The sequence below is a fragment of the Typopeltis vanoorti genome, chromosome 11, assembly GCF_054136105.1.
Source record: "Typopeltis vanoorti isolate ZY-2024b chromosome 11, IOZ_Tvanoo_1.0, whole genome shotgun sequence".
NCBI lineage: Eukaryota > Metazoa > Arthropoda > Arachnida > Uropygi > Thelyphonidae > Typopeltis > Typopeltis vanoorti.
In genome coordinates, this window is record NC_143559.1 from 63,445,251 (window position 1) to 63,458,180 (window position 12,930).

The window sequence follows — 12,930 nt, forward strand, 5'->3', positions numbered from 1 at the left end:
ACTCAGGATTTCAGAAACCACGAGTGAAGCAAGAAATCTCTTGGGGTAGAGTGCTGCGAACTGTGGTCTCCCAACAGACGAATATTTACAGGACTTTAGAGGGGAGCCAACATCTATGATGCAGGTGGGGTCAAGCCTTATGGAACCTCATTTGCGGATGAAGTGAATCACTCACCCTAAAATTAAACTTAAAATTGGAACAGGGAACGTTCGCACAATGTACCAAATTGGAAAAACTAGGCAGATAGTCAACGAGATGAGTAAATACGGTCGATATCTTAAGAATTGCTGAAACAAGATGGACAGGTTTTGGTGAGATAAGAACAACCGACAAATATTACATACTGTATTCGGGAGATGATGAAAGACATGAGAAAGGAGTTGCAGTGATTGTAAATGAGAAAGCAAGGAAAGGTCTGATGGAATGGAACCCAATAAATAACCCAAATAATTAAAGCTAGATTTTCATGAAATAATTCGCCATTATACAAGTATATGCACCCACAAATGATGCCGAAGAACTGGAAAAAAAAGTACAATTCTATGAACAGCTCCAAAAAGTGATTGATAAAGTCCCTAATCACGGCTTGTTAATTTTGATGGGTGACATGAATGCTAAAGTGGGGGGGGGGGAAGACGGAGGATGAACGTGCTATAGGAAACGAAGCGAATGGTGAGCAAAATGAAAATGGAGACCTCTTTACATCCTTTTGTGAATTGAATAACCTTATTATAGGAGGTAGTATCTTTAAACATAAGGAAAGTCACAAACTAACATGGATCTCCCCCCGATGGAAAAACAAAAAACCAGATTGATCACATTGCTATATGTAATACTCTCAAGAGGACATTACAAGATGTAAGGGATAGAATAGATTCTCAGTTTTGGAAGAATCAAATGAAAATTATGAGGAAAATAAGATTGAAGCCAACTGGAAAAAGTGTAAAGAAGCCTTCTGCAGAAGATATTTTAGGAGTGACAAGTGGGAAGTCACACAAAGAATGAATTACAGAAAGGACATTAAAACTAATTGAAGAAAGGAAGAAGATAAAAGAGAAAATAAACAACTGAAAATCAGAAAGATTACGTGAAGAATATCAGAAGCAATACCAAGAAGTACATAAGATTGTAAAGCGATCCGCCAAAAATGACAAGAGAAACTACTATCAGCTGTTGACTGAGGATGCTCAGAGAGCGAATGATACTGGAAATCTTGGAGAAGTTTATCAAATTATAAGACAATTTGGAGGAACCTATCAAATGAATGAATGTGGGGTTAAAGATAAAAATGGTCAACTACTAACTCAAGAGCAAGAAGTCCAACAAAGATGGAAAGAGTACTTTGAAGAATTATTAAATGTTAAACCTCTATAAATCCAAATATCGAATTCCCCTTTCGAAGAGATGCCAAATCAATTCGAATTTCATGTAAACATGGGAGAGATCACAGTACAAGAAATCATGGAGACAATCAAGATCCAAAAGAATAGAAAAGCAAGTGGAAATTATAACATTAGTGCTGAACTGCTCAAAGCTGACCTAAAAACATCAGCAACTATACTGTATAAACTATTTAATATCATATGGGCATCTGAGAAGGTTCCGAGTACCTGAAAAGAATCACAAATAGACAAAATTCCAAAAAAAAAAAAAAGGTGATCTTACAGAATGCACCAATTGGAGAGGAATCAGTCTATTGTCAGTACCATCAAAGATCTTCACTAGAATCGTAATAAGCAGAATAAAAAGTAGGATTGAGAAAATTATGAGAATAGAACAAGAAGGCTTTAGAAATGGAAGAAGCACAATGAATCAAATTTTTATTCTTAGAAACATAATTGAACAGAATGTTGAACTAAATTCAACTATGTATCTCAGTTTTATTGATTTTGGCAAAGCTTTCGACAGCATAGACAGAAAATGTCTATGGAAAATCCTGATAATTTATGGATTTTCTGAGAAAATAATAAATACAGTATTATAAAAGATTTGTATGATGGAAGTAAAGGACAAATTCTATTAAATGGAACAGCTTCCGAAAGATTTTACATCAAAGGTGGTGTTAAGCAAAGTTGTGTCATGTCTGGAACACTTTTCATCATTGTCATTGATTGGATAATGCGGCATACCCTGAAAAACCTGAAAACTGGAATAAAATGGAACATTGACACCACATTAGAAGATTTGGACTATGCTGACGACATTATACTACTATCATCTAGATTTGAAGCCATGAAAATTAAGACAGCAAAGTTAGAGGAAACTGCTAAACAAATAGGCTTACACATCAATGAGAAGAAAACCAAAATATTAAAAATCGACAGTAAAAAGAATGACCCAATCTTTATAAATGGAAATCAAGTAGAAGTGACAAAAAATTGATAAAGAAGTGAAAAATAATTACCTCGGAGCAACTGTCAACACGGAAGGTGGTACCAACGAAGACATTGCAATAAGAATAAAAAAATCTTGCTACGAATTTAAAACTTTACAGAACATTTGTAAATCATCCAATATAAAAACAAACTTAAAGATACAAATTTTTAACTCAACTGTTAAATCTGTATTACTTTATGGAAGTGAATCATGGAAATTAACCAAACAACAAAATAAAACAGATGCCTTCCAAACAAAATGTCTTCGCAGAATTCTCAAAATTTACTGCCCAAATAAAATCTCAAATATTGAAATTTACAACAAAAACAAACCCATTACAATAGAGTTAAAGAAACACAGATGGACATGGATAGGCCATGTATTGAGAATGCCAACATCAGAACACACAAGAATAGCATTGACATGGACGTCTGATGGTAAAAGGAAGAGGGGAAGACTTAAAATGACATGGCGCCGGATGGTAATCAAAGAACGAAACAAACTAGGATGGTCGAGCTGGGGGAAAGCAAGAGAAGCAGCACTGGACCGAAGAGGATGGCATGCTAAACTCGTCGCCTCATGCACCTTATAGGTGTAAAGAGCAATAAGTCAAGTCATGTCATCACAAATTATGCTGAATGTCAGATAAGAAAAAAAAATTATGTTATCGAATATTTTGTATTGATATTCAACATACAGGATAGAGAAAACTATTTAAAGCAAAAAAAGTAATAATATTAATAATAAATAAATAAAACTAAATCAAATAATTAAAACTAAATAATAAATAAATAAATAATGCACGCTTGTTTTGAATCAAGGCGAGAAGCTGTGGCTGTTGGGATTACTGCCGAAACTGCTAAGGCTATGAGGCAGAGTATTATGTCTGTTGCGTGTGTTCATTTGGCAGTTTGCCTCTTCTTATATGAGGCTGGTAATCTCACCCCTGAAAAGCCATTGTAAAGAGTACTTCGCGTCCTAGAAGGCATTAAAACTGAAATCTTTTTTAATAAAAGGACATCATCGATACTAAATGAGCTAAGGAGGCTCATGTATACGAGGGAGGTTTGATTTCCTGTCCTTCGTTTACAGTGAGTGTCATTAATGAAAATTGGTAATACCAGAAAGTTTGAAATGATTTTCATGCAATTTTTCAAGGAATACATAAGTCTTAGAGTCAAGCTTTTGGATAACTGGTAATTGACTGTCTTACTGTGGAAATCAAGGATGGACAATTATGGTTCCAAGCAGATACTCAAAAATCCGTTTATAGAGAAAAAAATTCGCCGATAATTTTCGATGAATTTATTTTGGTAATGCATCGAATCAATTATTATCTTGCGAAATGTTATTTTAACATCTTCGCAAGCATCCGTGACATTGCCTAAGACTTGGCGTTCCAAGCTTTTAAGAATCATTTGGCTCTGTTATATAATGCGAACCTCAATTCATAGCGAAATAGGTGATACATTCTTTTATATTGACGATATTTTTCTTATATCGACAGCTGCTGTTATCACGCAACAAAATTTATCACCACGCAAAGTGGGAACCAATATAAAAACAAAGCCGGTCAGAAAATGTTCATAATTAACAGATATAAATACACTAGCCCCCTTAGTTGCTTTGTCCTAATTATAGACAATAACAATGCAACAAAAAAATGAAATATCTTCATCGAAAAACAAAGAGAATTTAATCAACTTAATTTGAAAACACCTTACGTATTACAGATTCCTGACTTGGAGTTTAGTTAGTATCGACGATGTCCTTGATTGGAAAGACCAGGATTTAAATCCTGTCTAAGACAATAATGTGTATAATTGGTTTTTTTTTTAATCTGAAGGTGAATTATTCAGTCTTATGTGGGGATGTTAAGGTTTTTTCCTCTACGAAACTCGAATTTTTCATATCACGTAATAAAGGGAAACCGGCCTTCTAGAATAACACACGGAAATGAACATATTATACACTAGCCTCATAGTATTAGTTGCTGTAATTCCGAAAACCACCACAAGAATGACTTACCTGTCAAATCACATGAACTGAAAACTGAGTTAAGAATTCCTATTTTGTTCTTTTTTATTTTCTTGTGCGAAATTTCATTGCATAGGTAAATGCTAGGCATAATCATCATAATGACCTAATAAAAAAAAAAGAGTTTTTAAGGGATGCAAAGAATTTTCATAAGTGCGTAGAGGGACTGTATTATAGTTATGAAAATCGGTTGGTCGGTTATAATTAGATAAGCTTATCTAACAGGGGACGGGAGTAGATTTAATTGAACCTTATAAGTTAGTTCAAGACATATAAAATATATTTTAGAAATTTGCTGCAAGCAGGCTGAACCAGACTTGATTCTAGAAAACATAAAAAAAAGATAGTGAAGAAAAGTTAAAACAAATATACGAAGTGCATTTTTAATGTTAAAAATGCCCTTCGACAACAGTTACATAAGAGGTGACTTTATGTAAATTTAAGACAGCATCAGACAGTCGTGATTGTAAGATAGCTAAATTAAAACTTATGTATAATTATAGATTATAAGGATATTATTAATCCGTTGATGTTAAAGCCAAATGAGATTGAAACTTGGATTGGAAGTAATCTTCAGGCTTCTGTCTGGTCTCTGATGAGAATCAACAGTTCGAAACAGTTGTGAGGCCAGTGAAACTTTTAAGCATTAATAAAAGACGAATATATGGGATCCTAGGCAGAGTCCACGTTTTTCGAACTGTTGATTCTCATCAGAGACCAGACAGAAGCCTGAAGATTACTTCCATTTAGTACCACAACAGTCTCACATCAGAAAGTCATATTACCCACACATGAACTCTCGTTAGGCGAATAAATAAAATTAGATTAAATCGAGTTTCATTCAATTAACTGTCATTTGGTGTTCTTTTTTTTTTTTTTTTTTTCAATGATTTTTCGGTGACTTGAAGTTAACTTACACTCTTTCCCGCACTCAAAAAAAAAAAAAAAGAAAGAAAGAAAGAAAAAAAGGTAATGTTGATTGTAGTGCCGTCAAGAACGGCATGTTTTCGATGTGTGCTAGTGTGTTCCTTGTGAGGTGTAGTTTGCCGAAAAGATTGTGCTTTTGTAGTCGTTCGTTGTGCGGAGGGAATAGCTATGAGGAAGTTCCAGTGAGTTCAATGACAGAGGCCAGGTGCGTTGCTTGACTGCATGTTAGTCAATAGTATCTGAGCGTACTTATTATAGGAATATTACTTGGTAATATTTCATATTACCTTGGCAGAGAGCCTTCATTTTTTCGAAGAAACGTATTATGTTTATTCATAGTAATATCTTTACAAAGGAAAAAAATAATAATAACAAAATAAAATACAGCGGTTGCCTCGCAACACTACTGACTTAACCAATACTATAAAGGTAAACTCTGATAATGCAGGAACTTGACGAGAAGTTGCAATTATAGGAAATAATTTAAACTTGAATTATTGCTACTGAAATGTCAAAGTTATCGTTACCTAGCAACCAGTTTAATTTTTAAACTTATGAAGAATCTTAAACTAAAAAGAGCCCTTTTTTTGTTAAAGCGACTAGTACGTATTTTAATAAAACAATAATGGTTAAATGTATAAATGAAATAAATTATTATACGTCGAAGATATGCGACATTTCATGTTCCAAAATGATTGAGATTCTCCTGCCATAAATTGAATAAAGATTCATGAAGATGTACGGAGGTGGGAGGTTGTAACTGTTTAGTGTATGGTGCTAACTGAATTGAATGTATTATATCTGACAAAGCAGAAACTTTGTGTGTGTGTGTGTGTGTGTGTGTGTGTGTGTGTGTGTGTGTGTGTGTGTGTGTGTGTGTGTGTGTGTGTGTGTGTGTGTGTGTGTGTGTGTGTGTGTGTGTGTGTGTGTGTGGTTAAAAACGAGAGTTTCCATGATTTGGACAAATCTTAGCTATAATCAGTTACCCTTTCTTGTCAGAACTGGTGAACTTACTTCATGTGGTCTATCCATAATTCAAGAACTCCGTACAGACACAGGATGTTGTAAAGTAACCCTGTTACTTTACGAAATCCAGTCTTTTTACAAAGCAAAATTTAACTCATAGGCAATAAGTTTCAATAGCTCATCTGAATTTATGCTATTTATTACAAGTCTCCTGGCTTTAGCAGCGAAGAAGAATGAAAAAAAAAACGATATTGGCATTCTGGAAAACTGTGTGTCCTTTGTTGTAGCAGTTCTATGATCCAATGGAGCATCAATATGGTAATGATCCACGTGATACCGCGAATGATGCAACGATAGTTTGAGGAAATTGGATGCTAAAGTTAGACCAGAAAGCACGCAATTCCTATTGGAACACTACAGATCGTGTTAAAGGAGAAACTAGCCTATCCAGTTCATTGTGGACCAAGGTGTATGTCATCGTTTATCAAATGTTAATGAAATATCTAACCACGAGAGTGGAATTTGCAATCGTTACCAAAAAATGAGGCTGTGATCGTTGAGGTCTGTGAAATACTCAGAGAAAAAAAAAATGAATATCCCAAGTCATACTTTGGATAGGCGACTCTATAATTTCGACATTACATTAGTTTGATTTTACACTTTTCATGAGTTTTTTCAATCTTAATTTTTATTTTAACTTCGACTGAAGGTCTTTTGAAATGCCATGTTTACCGTTAAGCGGCTTCAGGGAATGAGTTTGCATTTAAATTTAAATTCTCAAAAAAATAATAATAATGAATAAATAAAACAAGAGAAGTTCTTGGATTCATTATTTAGTATCACAGCTAGATATTTTTTACTCGGACGCATGCAGATTTACTTTATTAATCACAATAATTGATACAAGACTATCCTACTTTAGTGATTATAAAATAGAGATAAATTAATTATTATTTATTAAAATAAACAATTTACAAATTTCAAGACTCGTATTTTACAAGTTCTATATGAAAATTAAAAAACGTTACGAGTGTAATTTGAAAATTCAATATAAAGAACTTTTTTTTTTCTTTTTCTCAACAAAGTTTATAAGGATACACTTTCACAAGCGATGTCAGACATCTAATAAGGAGGATTGTGGCATTACAGTAGGTGATGACAATCATCTACCAACGAAAGGCCTTCACATTCATCCATTTACAACAGAATTCGAACTCATAGAATGGAGACACCACCCACTCGGTTACTCAGATTTTATTTTGCAAAATAGGCACTCAGCAGCTTCTGTCAAAAAATAGGATAGCAATATTAAATGGCATGTGTCACGTGATAATCGCAATGATTTCAAGATTCTTACGCGGTCGCAACTTTGGCCATAACTTGAATTCACGGCTCAGTAACTTGGCTTTATAGAAACCTGTTTAATACTATAAAGGGCTTTTAATCCTGTCTGCATAGTCTGTTATGTCTGTCAGACTGTGTGTATTCTGTGGCCTATTCTGTGTGTGTATTCTATCCATCTTCTAGATGAGATTCGAATCCAGGTCTTTCCGCTCAAAGGATATAGTATTTACCGATTGAGATAGGGCTTTCTGTGGCATATGATAGTTGCCATCACTACGCTTATGTTGAAAAGATTTCTTTTTTCTTTTTCTTTCATCTTCTGTAAACATGAGCATAATGAAAAAGAAACCTTCGATTTTCTTTCAGACTAGTGGTGATAGTGTGGATTGTTATCATACTAAAACACCTTGGGACACTTTCTAGAAAACCAAGTGTCGCATAAAGGACATGAGAAAGACTGGAATGAAATAAAAATCTATTCCATCAACCATATAAATGTATAGTGCCAACTAACAAGCTATTCCACGAAAGAAAACCCACACTAAATTTTGATATTATCCAGAGAAGAACTAATGGCCAAAGTAGCTACCAATGTGATCCTATGAGATTTGCAAAGATTTCGACGAATTTTGTATAACATTTTTAGTGTTCCTCCATGTTTTTCTTATTGAAAATTATGATTATTTGTGAATGAGTGAACTGTGTGTGTGTCCAACATTAAAAACAATTAGTCTAATCCCCCCCCCCTCTCAATCGATGTCGATTTGTTTTCGAATTTGAAATCTTGTGTCCTGTCTAATCATGGCCAGGAAAAAAAAAAGCCTCTGAATTTACATAAACTGGCACTCACTATAAGACAGGAAGGAAATTGGGGAGTGAAAGTAGCATGAGCTCAATATCTATTCTGTGTAGTAATTTATCACTACAGCCCTCACCAGAATCACTAACCAACATTCCCTATTAGGGCTATTAAAAGTGCATCTGACTATATTTTAAGTAATTATTTTCAAAATGACATCATACTCATCCCCTTCTCATCAGCGCATTAATCTTCAGGGATCTTTATAACAGTGTGATTGAGGCAGCATTCAAATAAGCTACAACATGGAACAAGTGATCTTTACGGCTTTGAGACATCTAATTTCTGAAAAATTAAAGAGATGATGTCAAGTTTGTAGGAATATGCAAAACTTTAGCCTACAGCTTGCCTGCCTGGTTAGCCGACTTGATCGCGCTTCCACTTTCCAACTAATTGTCTATGGGTAAAAAGTGACTGAGTATAGCCGTTGGTAAATATTTTCAGGTATTAGATGAATTTCATGATCCAGTGAAAGACTACTATTCTGCTTATTGGTGGCCTAAAGTAGCTTTGATAAATTTCCACGTTTAGTCTTTGGAATAGGATTTTCGGATTATGTGACTTTTAATCCATCCCATGAAACATTAGTTCCATGGGATGGATTCACATTTAACAAAAAAATGTAAAAAAGTGAAAATAATTTGTTCTTCAAGTACAGAGAACTTTTTCTGGTCCTTTTTACAAAAGAAGCGAGATAACTAGTCTCAGGCATTATTGAAAACATTTTAACAAAAACGGCTAATGGAGGGACAGGAAAATCATCCACATCACGTCTCCTTGGGAATATCATGAGCATTCCTAACACATAACTACAATATGTAAGTAATGGAATAAACAGCATGTGGACAGATGCTTAACTCTAGATTTTTTTAAACTTTTATTTTCAATAAAATTATTTCCGTTAAATTGATCAAATTGTTAACAGTACGAAGACAAAAGCCTTCTGGTGCATTTTTTATTAATGTTTTCTCTATCGATGCGTTTTGCAATGATTTTAATCAGATTTCCTTTTTTTTTTAATCAGCGATATTTTAAAAATTTTTGTAAAGAGACTCCTTTATATTTAGTGCCTGAAGATCCGCTTGCAATAACATTCATATCGGTTACAGATGGAATGAAAGTATCAATTATCGGCAGTTTATAGAAGAAGGGATTCATGTCGACCAATATCTATCATCAGTGATGAAGACATAATAGCTTTGTATTTTTATTTATTTTCATTTTTATTTACTGAATTAACAAAAAAAAAAGTTGCGTAAGAAATCTCAAAATGACAATAGCTCGTAATAAACCCAATAAATTTTTCATCAGCTTAAATCAAATAAATTCCCAAACTACATTTTGGATATGAGGCTTGATGATAATGACAGACGAGGTTGTGGTTATTTGAAATTACGGCCAAAGCAACTAAAGATTATCGAGGCCAATATATTATGTATGTTAAAAAAGCGTGTTCTTCTGAGTGATTCAGCGTGTTCTTCTGAGTGATTTGCCTGTTTTACAGAATGCAAAACTCGGTTTCCAGAAGGGAAATCCTTCGCCACCGTATGAGACCTGAACTGACATCTTCAGATGCAAATAACACTTATAAAAGTTTTTCCAAGTCCTATACGCGATTCGACCTAGGGCTTTTCAATCAAAGAGCAACAAATGAGACAACTAATGTCATGAAGCCAGTTTAAGTCAAGCAAGTGAGTGTATTTTGTAAGGGGGGGGGGGGATAGACACAGTTTTGCCAAAAGGGGAAGTTCTATGCTTTAGGGTTGGAAATCTTTTTCAGGCAGTGATCGTTTTTCCATCCGGGCAATTAGTTGTAATCCTCCGATATCTTTGCAAAAACTTCTGGAATCCGACTTTTTTCCATTAAATTGATTAATCACAACAAAACTCTTCTGTTTAGTTTTAAGACTCCTTCTCCTCCTCCTCCTCCTCCTTCTCTTCCCAAATCCAGTCTCTGCTAGTCTCAGTTTGTTTAGAATTTATGTAAAGCAGTTAAGGACATCAGGTCATGTATCATGATTATCAATTTCGGTGTTCATCTGCCAGTTTGTTAGTTTAGTAGGATGGCAAAAAAATCGTTTGCATAACAAAAAATTCTTTCTCAATCCGTCTAAGATCGTGTGAATGCTCAACTGTTACTATTCCTGTTTGTTTTCACGAGAAATGTCACGATAACCAACAAATTACAAATTACGTTATTGAACGAACTCTATCAGATGATGGTAATTTTATCAAAATCCGAAGTTCATTCAAAGTCACAATGTATACATAAGATGTCTACCAATTTCAGATGCGCTTCATACCTATAGAAGGGATCTGTCTGTCCATCCGTAAGCAAGTTACTTCAGGACACCAGCTGGATGGATTTTATTGAAAACTTGGTGGTTAAAATTTCCCACAAAAAATTTGTCGCTTCGTTTCAATATTGTTTTGTAAAGACAAAGGTTAAGGCATCGTGTCTGTTATATATATATTTTGTTTTTTAAATATCAAGCTCTTTAACATTTAGCATAGACTAGTATATGCACAATTAGTGGACTAAAACCTTGCTTGTAAGTACTGTTATAAAATAACAAAGGGCTATCAGACAGATTAGAAGTCCTCAGGTGTTAGCTAATAAATATTACTGACGTAAAGGAGTACACCTGGAAATGAAGCTATTCGTTTACAATCACTGGTTGTATCAACTCATGCTGTTTTATAAAACTACTAGAAGACAGTTAAGGGGATGGAGGGAGAAAAGTCGTGTAAGATATAGACTAAGATACCAAATTACGATATAGCTGTGTGACTAAAAGCCGGAAGCTATCCATCACCACTTCCGGTTCTGAGACAGAGAAGGAGTCTATCTGATGTCACGATAAAGTGGTAACAGTGGGCCATAGATAGTCAGATCATTGGCTGAATAGAAAAATGCATCGAGTTACCGATAGACGAAGAAAATACATGCACGCAAACACCAACCCCCTTCTCATCATTGTAACGAGAAGTGAAATTTTTTTATATGATTAGCATCCCGCTTAAGGTGCTAGTCTAATCCATCTGTCTGTTTTTTCTCAATGAGATGTACTAGACCTGAAATTCCCCCAAGTGATATCAAAGGCAGTTCATATCATTTTTTTTGTTTTAGTTTTTGTCTCGTGTACTTCGAATAATAACAACCAATAATGTGAATTGCACTGCCTATTTATTTATGAAATCACAATATACATGAAACTAAATTTTTATAAAATTGTCAAATAGCAGCAACTGAGAAAAATTCCAATAATATCAAAGTTAGTTATAATAACAAACTCGAGACTACCCCCCCCCCCCAAAAAAAGGTCGTAATGGTAGAAGTAGTAATGGTACTGATTTTTCAACTTAACACACACACACACGTTCGCACAGTATCATACATTTCATAAAATCTATGATTTGCTTGTTTTTATGTTCTGATTCTCAATCATTCTAGAAATTCCATTCTAGAAATAATTCTTCTAACCAAACACAAGCATTGTCCATTCGCTAATCGAAATGAAAACCTCCAATATTAAGAGCTATCCACTACAAATTTATACTATACCGGCTTTTATTTCATCACGTTCTTTTCCACCGACTTTGTTAATTCCCTCTTTAAAATCTCGTCATCTTTAACAAGAATAACTTCGGAATATATTTTTTAGCGTTCAGATATGGTGGTGACCAACGATTTTGTGACTGAGCACTGTGCACATACTTGTAATCGTCCTATATTAGAAAGATAAAGTATGGTTAACTCATTAAGTTGTATCCAAGTGAAAAAATCTCCGTTTGGCTATGGTTTCGAACTGAAGACATAGATGATTATGAAGTATTTAGGTGACAGATATGTCTTCTAGCATGACAGACAGACAGAAACTATTGTGCTAGTAAATGTCTCAAATGACTTAACAAAGACTTGTATCTAGAGCAAGATGGATCTGGGGTGGGGGAGGAGGAGGAGGAGGAGGAGAACAAACTGGGACACTCGTTCAGGACCGCAACTTAATATCTGGCGAAAACGAAACAAGAATCAAAATTATGTGTCAATTGTGAACAAAACCAAAAATAATAATCTGCAGCACGACAATAACTGTTATATACTGTACGAAGCTGAACTTTACCTGCTTTTTCAGTTTAGTTGTACGCTATCTCTAAAAATAAATTTAAAATTTGGCTTCTCTCAATCAATACGGTCTAAGATTTTTCCTTGAAGTTTCTATATCAAAATAACTTATTATGAAATAAAGAGTTTCAAAATGGTTTTTGTTATAAGACAGTGACATTTTGGAAATTTCTGACAGAGATAGGTGTAAGCGTGGTCATCTAGAACTTTTGCTTTATTTTTATTGTCTATTTTGTAAATATTCTGGGAGACTAACTGAACAGTATGAATTTAAGCATTCACGCAGTACCTCTA

The 12,930-nt window shown here is 34.3% G+C and overlaps 1 long non-coding RNA gene across 1 annotated transcript in view; it reads right to left on the reverse strand.

Moving 5' to 3' along the window:
* LOC150101668 (uncharacterized) overlaps positions 1-12,930 on the reverse strand; it is a 105,562-nt gene that overhangs the window by 47,272 nt on the left and 45,360 nt on the right. Inside the window, exon 2 of the long non-coding RNA XR_016549029.1 lies at positions 4,406-4,520. This is a non-coding gene — a long non-coding RNA (uncharacterized LOC150101668). The remainder of the gene's footprint in view (positions 1-4,405; positions 4,521-12,930) is intronic.